The sequence below is a fragment of the Mastomys coucha genome, unplaced genomic scaffold (assembly GCF_008632895.1).
Source record: "Mastomys coucha isolate ucsf_1 unplaced genomic scaffold, UCSF_Mcou_1 pScaffold14, whole genome shotgun sequence".
Lineage (NCBI taxonomy): Eukaryota > Metazoa > Chordata > Mammalia > Rodentia > Muridae > Mastomys > Mastomys coucha.
This window is the reverse complement of record NW_022196896.1, coordinates 74,854,295-74,868,621: the sequence shown is the minus strand read 5'-3', so window position 1 is coordinate 74,868,621 and position 14,327 is coordinate 74,854,295. Positions and strand designations below refer to the sequence as shown.

The window sequence follows — 14,327 nt, the reverse complement described above, 5'->3', positions numbered from 1 at the left end:
TAAAATTGGAAATATTTAATAATTGATAGTATAATTAAAATTTAAAGAATATACACTAATGATTTGAATAGGTTTTTATATTCAGTGACTTGCATGGTTTTCACACTAGCACTTTTATCACTAATTTAGGAGAATCAGATGAATTTCCCAGAACTGCAGTTATTATAGACAGTTTTGAACCCCATGTGGGTGCTGAGAACTGAACCTCAGTTCTCTGTAAAAGCAGTAAATGTTAACTGCTAAGCTATTGCTCCAGCTCCTCATACTTTAAAAAATTACAATAAATTATGTATCTATGTTTCAACCAATTTAAACTTGATGAAACTTCAGTGGTTTAAGAGCCACATATGATACCTTGTATCATCTAAAAACAAAGATGTAATTGAAGACATGCTAACCATTGTAAAACCTAATTAAGCTTAGGTTTGAATCCTGAGTGACTCCTATAACTTCATATAAGCCTCCTTTCTCTCCCTGCACTCCAAAACGTTGAGCTACACTGAGACAATAGCTTTACCTCCCTGCTATCTAAGCGTCTTAGTTTGTGTGACAAAAAGCAACTTCAGAAAGAAAGTTTATTCAGCTTACACTTCCATATCACAATCTATCACTGAAGAAAGTCAGTGCAGGACTTCAAAGGAATTGGAGACAGTAACTGGTGTAGCAGCTATAGACTGATTCTGCTTTACTTCTCAGAGCTTACTCATCCTGCTTTCTAATACAACCCAGAACCGCCTTCTCAGGAGTAGCACTGCCCATTGGAAGTTGGGCCCTCCCACACTAATTAAGTCAGTGCCCCCATCTGCCTTGAAGACTTGCCTGCAGGCAACCTGATGAGGGCATTTTTCTCAACTGTGGCTCCTTTTCCCAGATAACTAACTTTTGTCAAGGAGTTGGGGGTTGGGCAGACAACTAACCAGGACACTGAGCTTTCATACTTGTGCCAGAATTGTTCGTTAATGTTTAATCTTTAAATTTCTGTCCTTCACTCTTATAAGAATAATGTTTTCCTCTACCTTTTTCCCCCCTTCTTTCATCTGTAAGTCCTAAGCCCTATGTATCTATGATAACTTTGCAGTTTCAATGTTGCCTCTTCATGATACTTAACAATTGCAAATCAGTCTCAAAACACTCAGTTAAGATATGATCTCAGTTTGGGGGTGAGAAAGTTGACAGAGAAATGTTAAATTCACTCAACATTTCAGTGATTTGGCTTAAAAGATCTTCCCCATTTACCATTTCCACTTCAATATACCTTCTGTGCCCTAAAATTCAGCTTAGTTGCTGTCTCTGGAGAGGAGCAGTTCTTGACCTTTCTATGAGTTAGTCACTAGGAAATACAGTCTTCTAACTCCTTACACTAACAGTTAATGTGTGTCTATCTTCTAATTAGATATGATTTAAACTTTTTAAAGTCATCTTTTTTAAACATTGATTTGTAGTCAGGATACAGCAGATACTTAAAATGTATTAAGTTGATAAGTAAATGTATAGAAACTTTATTATTACTACAGGTTTTTGAGAACAGAGATCAAGTATTCGTAGTTAAAATACTCATTTCCAATTTTACAGAAACCCTAAGTATAGCTTGGAGTGAAAAAGACAGGATTGTTTCTCAGTGTAAACAAGGGAGATTGTGTGGAGGGAATAAAGTTGGAGAGGTGGGCGAAGCATGCTTTACATAAGACCTTGTAAACCACAGAAAGGAGTCTGAACTTTATTTTAGGCACTATGAGAAACCATTGATGATTTGATCTATCTTTCAACCATGTAGTATGTTAAGCAATGCAAACACAGGATATTTGTGAAATGTAAACATTTAAAATGTTTCAATGTTAAATTTTTGAATTCTAAGTTACATTAGCTTTCAGAATATCTAAGATCCCTTGAAACATGTAATATAACATAACCAAAGCCATGAATTGTAACCTTAGGTTTATTAACTAGATATTAGAAATTGTTCAAATAAATGAGCTTTCATACTTACTGAAATTTTACAGTATGAAAGACTATATGCATAGCTTGTTTACATACTCATATCAACCACCATGTCTGGGTCTACAGTCACACAGGAAAATGACAGTGTTTAGAATCAAGGAGGTAGATAAGATACAGATATATAAACAAAATTAAAATCATCTTAAAGAGGATAGAAGCATTGTATATTTTATATATTCAATAGATCAAATGATATAGATATACCCTGAAAGATTAGGGCCTATTATAAAAAGGGCCTATTATATTGTACATTTGATAGTTACAAGTCTAGGGGTGACAAAGACACCATTTAAGAACAAAGAGGCTGGGCAGTGGTGGCTCACGCCTTTAATCCCAACACTTGGGAGGCATTGAGTTTGAGGCCAGCCTGGTCTACAGAGTGAGTTCCAGGGCAGCCAGGGCTACACAGAGAAACCCTGTTTCAAAAAACCAAAATAATAATAATAATAAAAAAGAACAAAGAGAACAGAGTTTAATAGGTTCACAGAATAATGCATAGCCTGGCACATTATTCATGAAATATTTCCTGTCCCCTTGGTAGAACTGCAAGTTTCTTTATTGAAGTTGGATGTGCTCATGCAACTTAAACTAGTCTGGGAAGTGTCATTATAAACATTAAAAGCAAAGACACAGGCCGGGCATGGCAGCACAATTCTATAATCCCAATACATAGTAAGCTGAGGCAGGAGGATCAGGCTAGCCTAAGCTCTATAGCTGAAAACATGTCATAAATCAAAACTTTTTTGAAGAATAAAAATTATAAAGTAATATAATTGGCATCCATTTTGAGTGACCTTCCTATCTCTGAAAAGCAAATATTGCATGCTTTCTCTCATTTGTGAACTCTAAATTTTACGCAGATACAAACAAGTATATATGCAGAGATGACATGAAATTGGAAGCAGAGTCTGGGGTAACAAAGAGCCCGTGGAAAGAAGATGGAGAAAGGGGGAGGGGAAGATGATAAAGGGGACTATACCCAAAGCTTATTATATACTTGCAAAAATGGCCTTACATAATTCCAAAGAAATAAAACAACTATAAACAAACAGATTCCATCGTGAAATTCACTACCCTCTCCTTCCCTGTGTCACAGTTACTGCTAATATCTGAACCTAGTAGCTGCTTTTTCTGTTTTGGAACCTTTGGAAAGTAAGTTTGTCATTTTAAGCTTCTGTAATTTTGAGTTGGTTACCCTAGCAAAGTTTACTGTACTCTAACTGAACCATCCACTATAAGAGAAAGGTTGGAGAAAGCACCTTAGATCTCAGATCAGAGAAGCCAGTCTCCTGGCAGCATGTTAAAAGGTCAACCCATAAATAGCCATTTAAAAAGCATATGCCCCAAATACTTGAATCCATGAACTCAAGTAGCCACATTTTATGCGTGTAATACTGAATTTCTGTTTTGGTTAGCTGTTATTTCCTCAACTGATTCCAAGATTGGCAAGTGTAATGAGTCAACAAAAAGATGCTCTCACAATCCACTCTTTTGTATATTCTGACAGAGGCCACCTCACAATGCAGTGTGTTTTGGATGGAGAGAAAGAGCATCTACATTATCAGTGGGTATTGGTCAGACCTCTCGCTGAGACTGGATGGCATATTCCACGGCAAGATGCATGATGCTAAGGAGAATGCTTACACTTTGGAGTTACACAGGCTTCAACTTGAATCCCAGCATGCAGTTCAGCTTCCCACAAGGCTGCTGTCATGGGTTACACCTTCCAGCTAACGTTGATTTCTTTCTAACAGGGGATTCTAGGTACAGCTTCTATTTTTAAAATTTATTCTTTAATCTTTTTTTATAGTCCAGACTTTATCCCCCTTCTGGACCACCCTCCGACTGTTGCGCATCCCACACCGCCTGTTCCCCCACAACTCCCCCCCACACCTGCCTGGTCTCCAAGAGGATGTTCCCACCCCCTACCCCACCAGATGTCTCACCACTCTTTGGGACCCCAAGTCTCTTGAGCATTAGATGCATCTTCTCTAACTGAGTCCAGACCCAGCAGTTCTCTGCTGTATATGTGTTGGGGCCTCATACCAGCTGGTGTATGCTGCCTGGTGGTGGCTCGGTGTCTAAGAGATCCCATCCAGGTTAGTTGAGACTGCTGGTCTTCCTATAGGGTTGCCCTCCTGCTCAGCTTCTTCCAGATTTTTTCTAATTCAACCACAAGGGTCATCAGCTTCTGTCCATTGGTTGGGTGTAAATATCTTTATCTGACTCTTTCAGCTTCTTGTTGGACCTCTTGAAAGGGCAGTCATGTTAGGCCCCTGATTGTAAGCACTCCACAGCCTCAATAATAGTGTCAGGCCTTGGGGCCTTCCCTTGAGCTGGATCCCAATTTGGGCCTGTCTCTGGATCTCCTTTTCTTCAGGCTCTTCTCTCATTTTTATCCCTGCTGTTCTTTCAAACAGGAACAATTCTGGGTCAGAGTTTTTGACTGTGGGACGGCAACCCCATCCCTCCACTTGATGCCTTGTCTTTCAAATCCAAGAAAATGACTGACATATGAAGACCCTCATATTCTATGGGGAGCAAAAGTAGAAGACGTTTGTGTGAATTAGCACACAGCTTTGTTAGTGTACTTCTAACAGGAGCTAGAATATAGGCAGAGGAGGAAATGAAAAATGGAAAGGTCTAGACATGAAAGGCAGGAGGCCATGGGCTCATGAATGGGTCACTTAACCTAACATATATAGGCAAGAGTGAAGAAGAGAAGATGGGCAGAAGAATAAAGATCCTAGACATAGGCCCTGTCTCCTGGTAATTGTAGATTTTCCTTTCCACTGTGTAAAGTAGGCTGTCGATGTGCCTTCATTGAATGTATTTGGCACAATTTTCCAAATGTCAAGAAGAAAATTAAGTCCATATTACAGTGAGAAACTCAATAAATAATGTTAATTTGAAATCTAAAGAATAAACTTTTATTATACGGGCAGTGACTGCGCATGCCTTTAATACCAGCACTTGGGAGGGAGAGCAAAGCAAATCTCTGAGTTTAAGGCCAGCCTGTTCTACAGAGTGAGTTTCAGGACAGCCAGGAGTACACAGTGAAACCCTGTCTCAAAAACAAAAACAAACAAACAAACAAATGAATAAACTTTTTTATTTAAAAATTTAATAATATGTCTTTTTTTCAATGTCTCTCTTGAACTGGGATTTAAGAGACTACCACCTACCCATCTGGCTGACCTGGGCAAATGTCCTGACCAGTCAGTGCCTCTGTTCCCACATCTATAAAATATTAACTTGCCAATGTGACCTCCAAGGTGCCTCCCAGATCCCAATGCTTGACTCTGAACACTAGTTACATAGAGTTGTGGGTTTCATCTGGAGAGTGTTAAACAAATACTAATAAATTCTCATATCTATATTTCCCCCCACAGATATCATGGAAATTGCAGGTGACACATTTGGAATACCAAATATGGTTAAAAAATGTTTAAATGTAGTGACTAGACAGGAGCTATAAACAGCTTAGCATAAGGCAGTTTTGCAAGAGCAATAAAGGCTTTATAGTGTTAGGTTAATAATCAAAGAAATGTTAGGGCATAGTATGAAAAAGGGCAATGATATACATAGCTAAAGGACCCGGTGCTATCGAGAACCTCAGGGTTAGGGGTTGTCCCTTGTCAGGGACAGTAGCTCTGTAGCTGGTAAAATGTCAGTCTCAGCGGTTTTCTTCCAGTGATGAATGTTTCTAGAATATAAAAGCAAAGTATTTCTGACCATATTCACGTGCAATGCAGGGGGCTGGCACTCACACTTGTGGCAGGGGACTGAGGCCATGGAAAGTGCGCATGCTCACTATTGGTAGCAACAGCTGCTGTCTCTGAAGAGCCCTTGCGGTCAGACTCCTCCAACAGTCTGCAGGACACTGGTGTGGGGATATCCTTGGCATGTGCTTCCAAAGAGTCACTAGAGAGAAGAGACAACCTCAGGTAAAAAGAAAGTGGGGGCACTGGCAGCAATACTGTCAGACATTTTTGACATTGGGTTTCAAGCCCATTGCTATATGGCTCTACTTTAGTGTGTGTGTGTGTGTGTGTGTGTGTGTGTGTGTGTGCCTTTTTAAGGTTATCTGAGCTCCCATTCTCCCTAAATAATACAATTATTTCACTCCTAGCAACCAGTTCCTGGAAAACAAAATGCCAGAATGATGAAAATAAGTCTTTTGCACATTTAACATTGATTTTTAAAATATTTTAAAGGTCTTAGGAGCAGAATCCCAGAATAGTTTTAATCATATGAGAGGCTATATCTGGTACCTTTCAGATAAGAAACAGGATCATGACCACTCTTGCTGTGGAAACACCCATTAACTCTCCCCAGCTCACTGCAATCTGATCTGCCATTGCTTACCTGCAGAAATGCAAAACCGACCCGGAAGCTCTTACTAAGTGTATTCAGCATCCCTTGCACTCAGTACACAACAGAAGGAAGGACACACGTTGCCTTGCATCTTTTTGAACTCAAGAAAAATTCATATCATCTCAAAGGACCTTGTTTTTCTTTTTTGTAAGTGAAGAGCATAGTAGACACGTCACTAAGCTGTTCTGAGAAATAAATAGTGCACAGACAGCATATTGTTTTGAGACAGGTACACACAGAAGCTCAACAGATGTTAACTTCTGGCCCATTGCATCCCATGTTCTTCCTAACCCGAGCCAAAATGACCCTTCTCAAATATAGCTAGGTTCCTGTTACCCTCCCACTAACACCCCTCAGTGGCTTGCCATGGCACTTAGGATAAAATTAAAAATCCATAATGTTTACTTCAAGGTCTATCTAGTCCTGAGTTTTAGCCACAGCTTTAGCTGACCTCCCACTCAAATTCTGTGCTGCAGACATGGTTGCCTTCCTCCAGATCTCCAAATTATGGCAGATCCAGCTCATGCCGTCTCCCTGAGTCCCAAGGAGAGATTTCTAGGGATTATCTTCTGTCACAAACATAAAGCCTGTCCTGTCTTTGATACGAACAATTTAATACTTTATAAAACGTATGTAAAATGCTGTATACAAACAGCTCCCAACCTACCATTTAGCGCAAATACCATCTTGAAGGCCCTTCTGAATGGTCATTTGTGGAGCTGTCAGTATGTGTACACACACCATTTTTTTTTTCTACTTGAAACTCATCTTTTCCTTTTGCTTCTGGCCAAACCTTAATCACCCTTCAGCTTAAATGTCAACCCCTCTTGTCGAACCCTGCTCAGTCCTCTCAAGTGGATGAATAATCTTGAGTGGCTGCTCCTCCCTGCTGGACTGTAAGATTTTTAAGAGGTTGATGCTTCAGTCTGGGTTACAGAGGGTATCAGGATGTGTTTCTTGCTGAAACTCATAAGTTAATGACCTTGCCCAGCATAGTGGCTCATGCCTGCAATCCCAGAGGCTGGAACAGGAGGACTGCTATGAGTACATAGCCAGGCTAGGCTACAGTGTATGATTCTGTCTCAGAAAGCAAAACACAAAACAAAATAAAATGCACTGACCAATCAAATTCTACCCTCCAGGAGGCCATTGGAGAACATTGCCCCCCACCAATGTGATGGCAAAGCTTTGTAGAAGGTTCTGGTTAGCAGTCCATAACTTCTATTTATAGATAAAAGGTTACTCAGGGAGTTCCTGGAGAGAGGGGAGAGTGTCCTATGTGTTAGAACTGCTGAGCAGCAAGGTGAAAGTTGCCTAGCAGTATAACTTACTTGCCTAACATGGGCAAAGCCCCATGTTCTATCCGCAGAACAAGGGGGGAAATGTATTGCATTCATTTTCTATTATGGTAACATAATACTTGAGATTAAGAAAAAATATTAAAAAAGGCTGCATTTCTGTTGGCTCCTGGGTTCAGAAGCTCCAATCTGTACTCACAGGCTTGCTTTTAGGACTATGATATAACAGTACCTTGGGACTGAGGCAACCTATAGCTCATGAGGACCAGAAAGCAAAGGTGGAGAGGAAGGGAGGAAGGACAGAAGACAAATATATCCTTCAAGGACACACTCCCCAGGGACCTACTTTCTCCCACAAGGCCCCGCCCACTGATATTTACCATTAATGCCATCAGCCAATAAGCTTTTAGTGCTTGACCTGGCAGATGTTTCAGGTCCAAAACACACTACATATAGCTGCAATATAACAGTTTCAGTGTAATGAATCTGCCGCTGGGTTCATAGGGGCTCCCCTCTGAAGTATGAACAGGCCTCTGCTTTGTTAGGCTTTGTGATAATGTTTATTCAAAAATTCTGGGTACCTACAGGAGGTTTCCAGTAGTCAAGTCTTTTTCTTCAGCATCTATTGTTGTCTTGCCTGGGAAATAAGATAAACCTGATAAGCACATTTATAGTGCAAAGCTCCAGTTTTTACACTCCATGGTTCATCTGTACCCTTCCCCTTCTCCTCCTGACCCTAACTTTCAACAGCAACATTTTCCTTTCTCTGTTTCTGTGGGATGTATTGGTACACATGCATAATCCCAGGCCAGGACTCCAGGGCTGAGGCAGGAAGACTATGAGACTAGCCTGGGCTACATAGCAAGACACTGTCTCAAACAAATAATAACTGTTTTCTGGAAAGTTTTACAGGAATCTTATATATAATCCCATGGATTTAAGACACCATCCCTATCTCTAGTTCTATCCTTAGAGAGCTTGGGGCTTGGTCACTTCTCCTTAGAACCTTTACCTGAGAAGTGGGACTTTACATAGAGGTGTCTTTGACTCCTGCACAATTGTAGCACACAAGGCCCTGCCAGCTACACAGGTAAATGAGCCCTGCTCTGCCCTGAGATTCCAAATAACACCCCACCCCCAGTCTCTGAGGCTTGCCTTGCTTCTCTGGGCACATTCCTCCTGTCTCCTATTTATAGAAAGTGCTCATTTTAATCCTAATCTTCTGAAACCAAGCAAACTGTACTGAGACGGGAGGAGCACTCGAGTTTTCCATTGTTAGGAACAAGTATCTCCAGAAAGACATTGAAGGTTCAGGGCCCACAGCTTCTATTGGGAGAGACTCTCCTGAATCCCATAGGCCAATGTGTTCTACACAGAAGCTAAACACGTACAGAATCATAAAACAATGATGTGGGAAGGAAAGTACATGACATACCATCCTCTGCTTATGTCTTTAGAGTGTGCATGTCTATGGGTGTGTATTGGTAGGTTGTATGGGTGTGTGTGTGCATATGTATGGGTGTGGGGGTTGTATGGGTGTGTGTGTGTGTGTAGATTGTATGTGTGTGAATGCACGTGTATGGATATGTGTGGAGGTTATTAGTATCAGTTGTCTTCCTCTATTACTCTCTCTCTACCTTTAAATCTGAGACCGTTGCACATTGAACTTGGAGCTCACTGATTGTCTAAACTGGATTGCCAATAAACCTCAGGGATTCTTCTTTCTCTTCTTCCTTCTGCTGTGGTCATAAGCACATGCTACCGTGCATCCCCTCCCACCTTTTTCATGAGTGCTGGAGGGTTGGAACTCAGGTTCTCATCCCCCAGCCTTGTTTTAAAGGACAATACATAAGGTAACATCCTGATCCATACTTCTCAAACACATGTTCAGCAGTCAATCTGCCTGAGATCCACCTATGGAAGCACTGACCAATCCCTTGGGTTTACCCCAGGCTTATAGACTCCTAAGGTCCTGGCAACGAGGTGGGAGGGGACTCTCATTCTCAGGCTCTCAGGAGTCTTTCTTTAGACAGTCTCATATATTCCAGACTCAACTTCAACTTGACATAGAGCAGAGGATGCTCTTGTTCTGATCCTCCTGCCTCCCCCACCTCTGTGCTAGGATTACAGAACACATTACAGTGCTCAATTTACACAGTGGTAGGGATGAAACCCAGTCAGTGCTCCTTTCAGGCTAGGTAAGGACTCTACCGAAGGAGCTGCATCCCCAGCCCCTCAGCTGGTTCTTATACACAGTAAAGTCAGTGTCTTCTTCACTTTTTAACTTAGATCTAATAAAACATAAGTGCTATATGTAGTTACTCTCTTGTTTAGGAGCTAATAATATTCAGGGGTATGTATAAAGAGGATGAATACTAATGCAAATTTTCTGTTTTGCATAGTTTTGCTTCCCAGTTTGAATCTACAGATGTGGATTTCAGTGATTATGGAAGGCCAGCCATATTCAGGTCCTCACCTACACTTAGGAGGTCCTGCATCTAACAGCCATCAGGCGGCGAAGGTAGATGGTCTTCCTCTGTCTTTACCAGGGAAGAAGGAGAGCTTTTCTGTGCTTTTGGGGGAGCAGGGTGTGCTTTCAGGCATTTAACAGGAGAGTGGTAAATCACTACCACACACTGCTATTTTTTTTTCTCTCAGCATATTCACAGCACCCAAGAGCATTACTGGAACTGGCAAAAGTGTAGGTAGGTTTCTGCTTCCTGGTGAGAATGAAGAGAGAAGTCTCTCCTTGAGATAGGGAGAGGGAAATGAGCAGAATGTTCATAATGCATTTGACATTGGAGATATGCTAACCCAGGCCCTTGGGCACTATATCTAGGCAGCTACACCAAGGGAAAAGCTTGATCATTTGGTAAAAACATGCAGAAATTGATTTATTAGGAAGCATGTGTAAATAACTCTAGGTTATAAGGAGCATATAGTAGCTTATTCAATCATATAAACATGGAGGTAGAAAAATTACTCAGAGCATAGGAATGTAGCAAAGGAAAAAAATGAAAAGAATTCAGGTATAATCTAAGCTATAATAAAATGAGTCTTGGTAGTGATTAAAGCATTTTGAGCAAAACAGACAGGCAGCTTTTAAAAGGAGGCTGTGTGAGGTTTATGTAGCCTGTGAAACTCTCCCTTTGAAAGAGGCTCTTTGGTGAGCATTCCAGAAAACCACAGAGCCACTGAGCTCAGCACATAAGGGTAGGCTGTGTTGAAAGTGCAAGAGCCAGAAATGACACATACCTAGAAAATGACCAAGAGCTAACCAAGGCAGCACAGAGAGGTCCACTCTTTATTCCCCCACAAGGAAGAGATTAGACTACATCTCTCTCAGCCTCCTTTTCCCTGGTTTCCCAGAGAAAGATTCTTCAGATTGGAGGTCAGAAAAACCTAGATTTTAACTGTTTCTGCTCCAACTTATTTCAGCCACTAAACTGAAAACAGCAATCCTGGATTTCTTTAACTAAATGTAAGAGGGTGTCTCAGTCAAGTTTGAATTTAAAACCTGTTAAATTGTTTTCTCTATTTTGGATCACTACAAACAAAAAAAAAGTTATTTATTTTGAATGTCACTGCTTTATTGTTTTTTTGGGGGGGCGGGGAAGAGTCAGATCCATCAAAATGATTCGTTTTAATTAGAAACAAACAAGTGTGAAAGTGTACCATTTACCTAAACAAGACATTATTCTGGTTAGATGATAGAAGCGATTGATTTGTGTAATTTGGGGCCAGACTTCTGTCAAGAAGAATAAGTGTGTTTACTTACATTCCAATGGTCGAGAAAGGTTGTTTTTCTCCTTGGAGGTGTTTAAACAGGGACAGTACACAGAGAACCGATGCTTCTTACTGCTTCGAAACGTTTCTTGAGCCAAGATGGCCGAGAGGAGAGAAAACTCCAGTAAGACTCTGGGTGTGACAGTGACGTCAGTCAAGCCACCATAAGAGGAAGGCTGTATCCAGCTAGAAGCCTGTGTGATGGAGTGGGCCTCTTGACTTGGGCACTGGACCGTTAACAGGCTTAACTTTCTAGTGGTGGCAGTGCGATCTTCGGAGAAGCTATAGCTAGCTAGCCAAGTGGGTCTTTGGCAAGAGGGACTCTAAAAAACTCCCTGTGAAGTACTCCTCTGTGGTTCTCAGGAGTAAGAGGAAGACATTTTCCGAGTTATGGCGAGTTGTGTGTGGAAGCACAAACGTTCGACCACACTTGCACTGGGGCATTCAAGGAAGGCACTCTGGCTGCCCCCCATCACCACAGCTGAGTACTCCTGAGCAGTGCTGAGTAGCCTGATGGCATGTTGACCTGGGGACATAATTGTTTGACACCCAGTTGTGTGGTTTTATTGGTCTTATGTGGTTTGCCTGCCTTGGGAATCCAAGCAGTCAATATATAAACCCTGTCTTTGTCCTACCAGATCCTAGCATAGCAGCCTCTAAATTCAGGTCAGTGTTCTTGCCTCTTCTTGCCCTAGTATGTGTTGCCTTGTTATGGCTTCTGTTGTGATCCACTTAAAAGTGAATGAATCCTGCTGCGGAGCCCACACCTATTTTACCAGCTCTTGGGAAGTAGGGGCATGAGGATCGAGAGTTCAAAGTCAACCTTGGTTATTTGAGACCTGGTCGCTTTCCATGGAGACCAAAGCTTTATCTTCCGGAGGGGCTTACCTTACCTCCTAGAACAATGGTTTGCTCAAATAGGCTCTCGGTGCAAAGGTTCAGGTCTCAGGAGTCTGGATTTCCATTTTGGTTCCACATTGCCTTGAACAAACTACAACTCCTTAAGACTCAGTCCCTTTACTTAAAGTGTTGATAATAATGCTTATGCCATAAGGTTGATTTTAATAATTACACAACACAATAGCCTTCACATGTGAATGGTGCATGCGTAAACGAATGTTGATGGTTATTATTGCCAGCACTCAGAGCTGATCAGGATGAGCATGATTCAGAGGGACAGTGACTAATGCTTATAGCTGTGCCACTAAAAAGGAGTGGTTTCCTTTTCCTTTATCTGTATTTCTTTTGACATGGTAGGTATCAACCTCAGAAACATGGCCCAGAGACAGCCTGTGCACCCAGGAACTCCTGTGTGTTGGGTTTCATTCCCCACACTGGCTGCTGGCTAACCCATGGGTCACTAGGGAAGAAATAGTATTGACTTTCTTTTTTATATAACTAGAAATTAGCTACCTCTAGGGCAGTGATCTGCAGCATTATATACCCAATAATCAGTATTTAATGTGCGTGTCTTCATCTTTACTCTGGGAATGCATAGTTAATATTATTAAAATATATAGTCTGAAAATCCACACCCTTCTGCCGTCCATGCCCTCACATCTTGCACAGATATTCTCTCTCCCTCTCCCTTCCCCACACCGCCTCTCTCTCCAGGGTCTCTTGCTTTGCAGACTGCACTTGAGCCTGCTTTACAGCTTAGTATAACATTGAATTTCTGATGCCCCCCTCCCCGTACCTCCCAGGGCAGTTCACCGATGTGTACCACCACATCTGGTTACGAGGTTGGACACAGGATTGCTTGCATGCTAGGCAAGTACTCTGCCATTAGCTACACACCCAGCTCCTGGGTTATACTTCTTAAGTCAGTTGTTTTAGAAATTCTTCTCCATGCAATTTTCTTGTAAATCATGTCCTCTGAACACTACTTAATAAAACAGCACGCCGAGCGCTCCTGAGCCTCCTCTGCATGTATCTTATCACAAGCAAACAAAAGGACTTTACTCCCCCCCGTAAATCTTTTTATGGCCCCTGAAACTTTGATTTAGTCACCAGAAGCACACCATGTATTTTGCTAATGGCAGTATGTAGTAGTTCTTATTCTTATTCTATCTATCTTTAAAGGCTGCTGTCACAATATTAGAAAGATCGATGTCTTAAAAATATTTAATCCCAAGATCATGAAAAACTAATAGAAATGGATTCACCAAAAATCATGTCAAATAATAATTTCTTGTGTGTAAAATGTCTAGGTTAAAATGATTTCTTTGAATTTTCTGTTTTTTTTTATTATTATTAATTATTTTAGGTTAGCACACAAAGTAATGGGTTTCACTAAAGGGGCCTTGTACTTACCTGTCATTATTGCTCTCATCCATTCCCTTCCATAATTGAATCAACTTCCCTCACTGGCCTTCTTTCTTCCTCCATTGCTCCTCCCATCCTGCTCTCTTATTGCATGTATTTCAAATCTTTTAGTGGGTTTTTAAAAATAGAATTTGGTTTTGCTCTTGTAGTTGCTGAGGAGACAGGGTCTGATATGAAAATAATCTAACTGTTTTATTTTTGAGACAGGGTCTCACACATCCTGTGTTGGCCTCAAACTGGCAATGACATTGAACTTCTGATCCTCTTTTCTCTGCCTCCCAAGTGTTCGCACAGACATGCACCATGCTTGGTTTATTCAATGCGAGTGATCTAACCTGTGCTTTGGGTATGCTATGCAAGTGTTCTACCAACTGAGCTATGACCCCAACACCTATTTTAATATTTAGTATGTCATATGAAGAAGCAGAGTACTCGCATCCCAATTCTTCCTTATGTATGATTCTTAGAAAATGATCTTTGATCATGAGACAGGCTGCATCTCCAACTTGAGTCTGATGGCATTTTGCTACTCTCAAATGGAAC

General features: G+C 41.2%; 1 long non-coding RNA gene across 1 annotated transcript; it reads right to left on the bottom strand.

Moving 5' to 3' along the window:
* Positions 1-8,217: 8,217 nt before the first annotated feature.
* Positions 8,218-11,559, bottom strand: LOC116089159. The gene is made up of 2 exons (XR_004118191.1): positions 11,452-11,559; positions 8,218-8,310 (listed from the first exon to the last, which is right to left on the bottom strand). It is a non-coding gene; the product is annotated as an uncharacterized LOC116089159 (long non-coding RNA).
* Between the last annotated feature and the right edge of the window lie 2,768 nt (positions 11,560-14,327).